Source organism: Talpa occidentalis, unplaced genomic scaffold (assembly GCF_014898055.3).
Source record: "Talpa occidentalis isolate TD23 unplaced genomic scaffold, MPIMG_talOcc4v2.1, whole genome shotgun sequence".
NCBI classification, from domain to species: domain Eukaryota; kingdom Metazoa; phylum Chordata; class Mammalia; order Eulipotyphla; family Talpidae; genus Talpa; species Talpa occidentalis.
In genome coordinates this window covers 154,809,183-154,813,558 of record NW_026555331.1, presented here as the reverse complement: position 1 = coordinate 154,813,558, position 4,376 = coordinate 154,809,183, and positions in this window count along the sequence as shown.

Here is a 4,376-nt window from a genome sequence, read left to right as displayed (position 1 = left end):
CTGGGACCCACACAGAGCCGGGGCCCGCGGGCCGTCCGGAGCCACCCCCAGGCCAGGAGGCCAGAGCTCTGCCACGGCGCCGGAGGCCCGGCCTGCTGCCCGCCCCGCGGCCCCACTCTGCGCGGCGAGTCGGCCCCTGCAGACACGCCTGGCGGGGCCGGGAGCCCTGCGCGGCGGCCAGGGCCGGGGGCAGCGGCACCAGGGCCCTCTCGGTGGGAGCCCAGCCCCGGAGGCCCCTGTCGAGGGCCACGCGCTCCGCCCCGGGTGGGCGCTGAGGCGGCTCTGGGAGGTGGACGGTGGCTTGGCAGGCCGTGGCGGGGCCGGCTGCCAGATGCTCTCCCAGCAGAAGGGGCCGCTTTGCAGGAAAGAGGAGAAATGATTGCAAATATGAGCTGACGTCAGCTTTCTCTCTGGACGCTCCAAGTTGGTAGCAGGATGAGGTCATCGGGGACGCTCCCTCCTCCTCCCGCCCCTCCCCCGGCCCCGCGCCAGCTCCTGCATCTACGCTTCCCGGGCCGGCCGCGGCCAGCTCTGGGGCCCCGGGGGCCAGCGTCCGCACTCTGCCCCCGCCCTGGGCCCGGCATCGCCTCACAGCCGGGGCCCGGGCAGCCCTGCCTCGCCCCCCGCGCCCGGGAGCACCCTAGGGGGGAGAGAGGGGACCCCACCCGGAACAGGTAGCGGCACCAAACCACTGAGGGTCGCCGCAGCGGCCAGCAAAGGGGCCACTGTCGGGCAAGGGACAAGGGGGTGGGGGTGCCTGATGCCGAGAGGAGGGTTTGGGGATCCACGTCCATGAGGGAGGGACAGGGGCGGACGCAGCCGATGGGCACGCAGACCCCGACCAGGCCGCCGCCCCAGAGTTGCCTTCGGGAGCCGGCCGTGGTCAGCCGGCGCGGTCACCGCCGAGGCCCCTCGCAGCCACCAGCCGCCCGCTCCCTCCCCAGGCTCGCTCCTGTCTGGACACCGCGGGCTGCCCCTGGGGTAGGAGGTATCCAGCCTGGACACCCTGACCGCAGGGGGAGGCACCCCGAGACTGGAGCTCCAGCACCCCCGGCACAGACACAGGACCCAGAGGTAGAGACACGTCCCTGGCCCCCCAGCTGTGCCTCCTGGGGACCAAGCAAGGGGAATGGGGGGACGGGCGTGGCCAGAGGGAGACGCGGCTGCACACATGGGCAGAAGCAAACATCCACGCGGCGGTCCCCAGGGAGACCGTCCCTGTCCCACGGGCGCCAGGCCTGAACAGCCCTGAGCTCTGGAGCCTAGGGCGGCGCTGCTGGGCCCGCACGAGTGCCCAGGACAGGTCTGTGGGCAGCGGGGTCAGCAGGGAGCCCCAAAGGGAGTGGCTCCCTGGAGGCGGGCGCCCCCCACCCCCAGACCCGGAGCCAGCCCCGCTCCCGTCCCTCCGGCCTCCAGCTCGGGCACCGCGGGATGCCCAGCCCAGCTGGGTCAATCATTGACACGGAGCCCGCGGCGGGAGCCAGGCCCAGGCACGTCCAGCCGGTGCAAGGAAGCGGCAAGGAGGCAGCCGAGGCTGAGGAGGACAGTGCGGGGACGCCCAGAGCAGCCACGGCAGGGGCAGCCGCACGTCCCTCCCAGCTGTGTCCGCTGACCGCACAGCAGCCCAAGGTGAGGGTGAGAGGGGATGGAGGGTGGGGCCCAGCAGGGGCCGTGTGTGGGGCCCAAGCACTACCTCCAAGTCACCCCAAATGTGGCCAGTGCCACATGGCATGAGGGCTGCGGCGACTTTCTTTTTGCTGAGTCAGGGAGGGAATGTGGGCGGCCAGGGATGGACGGGCATGGCCGGGACAGGCAGACGGGGTGGATGGGCTGAAGCCAGGCGGCTGCCCCTGTGGTGCCTGCAGAGCGAGGTGGTTCCCGCGGGCCACTCGCCTCTGTCCTGGGCCTCGCCTCCCACCCGCCCTCCCCACGACGGTGACCCCGCACCCAGTTGCCTTCCCGGCTCCCCATTTTGCATGCCTTGCCCACATGCACACTGCCCAGGCGTGGCCGGCTGGCAGGAGTGGGTAGAGAGGCCCTCACCACCACAGTCCTGGCCTCCCCAGGCTACCCCACAGCACACCAGACTGAGCTACAGCCCAGGCCTCGAGGCCAGGTCCTGAGAGTCACCCACTAGGCCCCCCAGCTCATAGACACAGCCTTCGCACACACGTGTGTAAGACCAGCCTTCATGCAAAAGAGATACCAGTGGATGTGGCCCTGGCTTCTGGGGGCCAGAAGCCGGTCCCCACGCTGCTGTTCCCCAGATGTCCTGCAAGCAGGCACTGCCCTCCCCAGCTCTGCTCCAGGACCGCATCGTGTGCCCACCCCCTGTAACCATCCCTCCGGTCACCCTCCGGGAACCACCATAAAATATCTTGGAAAAAATTTAAGCAAAGAGGTGAAAGATCTGTACAATGAAAACTAAGACGCTGGTGAAAGAAATTGAAGACACAAATATGTGGAAATATATTCTGTGCTCATGGATGGGAAGAATTAGTATTGTTCAAGCCCCCGTGTTACACAAAGCAGTCTACAGACTCAATGCAATCTCTACCAAAATTCCAATGGCATTTTTCATGCAAATCAACAAACAATCCTAATATTTATGTGGAAGCACAAAAGATCCTGAACAGACAAAGCAATCTTGAAAAAGAAGACAAGGTGGCCTTGCTTCCTGGTTTCAAACTACGTTACAAAGCTATAGAGATGCAAACAGTATGCTGCTGGCGTGAGAAGCAGACACTCGGCTCAACGGAAAGAATGGAGTCCAGAAAGACTCGTATATAGGGCCCATCACCTTATGGCAAGGCATCCAGGAGACGCACTGGGTGAAGGAAAATTGGACACAGGCAATAGAATGAAGCCATCTTACCCCCCACACAGAATGGAGAGAAGACGAGCACAGGGCCGGAACGACAAAACTCCAGAAAAACACAGAGGAAGCGAGCCCCTTGCCATCAGTCTAGCGACGATTTTTTGGATTCGACACCAGAAGCAAAGGCAAGCAAAGCAAAAGCAAACAAGTGGAAACACATCCCACTGGAAGGCTCTGCCAGCAGAGGAAGCTGCCAACAACACTGAAAGGCCACGAGTGAACAGGGGAGGGTGTGTGCAAACCACGCGTGCTTGGGAGGGGCCGATCCCCGACATATGCAGAGCTCGGGCACGTCAGCCGCCAAAAAAATCAGCAGCACAGTTGAAGAGGGACGGGGACTGGACAGACACTTCCCAAAGAAACGCAGCCATGGCCGCGGCCCACGGGAAGAGGCTCAGCAGCATCGTCGCGGCACCCCCGCGAGACGCTACCCGTGGGGTCGCCTTCCTCGGGGGACAGAAGTGACAGTCGCTGGAGAGAGGGAGAGAAGGCGGCTGTGGGGGGGCGCGGTCGCCTGCGGTCCAGCATGGCGGCTCCCTGCAAAGTTTCAACCATAACCACCACCTGCGACCGAGCCCCTCCGCGGGAGCTTGTCGGAGGAAAGGCCCAGGCGAAGCGCTGCCCGCCGGTCCCTGCGGCCTCGTCCTCGAGAGCCGGGGCGGAAGCCCTTGGAGCCTGCAGGGGCGGGGACGGTGAGGGTGTGCGACGGGGTGATTCACCCCGGAGCCGAGGAAACGCGTGTGCCACACGGCATGGGCTGGGCGCTGCGCGAGGAGAAATGAGTCAGAGAAAGACAAACGTCGCGTGCTCCCGCTCCCGTCCGCCCGAGAAACAAACAAACAAACAGGCGCAGGTCGCAGAGGCAGAGCGACGGGCGTGCCCGGCAGGGGCAGCGGGCGGGGCCGCGTGGTGGTCCAGGGTGCAGCCGCCGTCAGCAGGCCGCGTTCCCAGGCGTCGTGTCCAGCGGGATCTGCCGGTGCCACACCGTGGGGCCCGTGTGGGGGAAAGGCCGACAGCCCCGGGGTCCACCAACAGCTGCCTGGGGTGTCCGTCCCGACAGGGGGCGGGAACGGCCACGCAGCGTGGAGGGCTGGGGAGGGCCTGTCACATCCACGCACCGGGAGGGGCCCGCAGCGAGGGGGCTGCGGCCCCTGGGCGGCCAGGGCGGAGCGGCGCGGGGAGGGGCGAAGGTGCAACCCCGAGGAGGGCTGTGGGGACAGGCCCGCAAGCTCGGAGGGGGGCCGCTCTGGGACTGGGCCCAGCCCTGGCCACTCACGCGTGGGGGCCGGGGGGCGGCACAGCACTCTGGTCACGCGGAGAAAATCTCCATCAGCTCCTGCCAGGGCCTAGCAGGCGCCATGCCTGAGCTTGGAGGGGCTCCCGGGGCTGCCCAGGCACCCGACAGCGGCTCCAGCCCCGGGAGACGCCGCCCTGGGAGCTGGCGGGCCCGCACAGGGGGTCGGGCAGGGGACTGTCTCCACGTCGCCCAGCGGCGGCC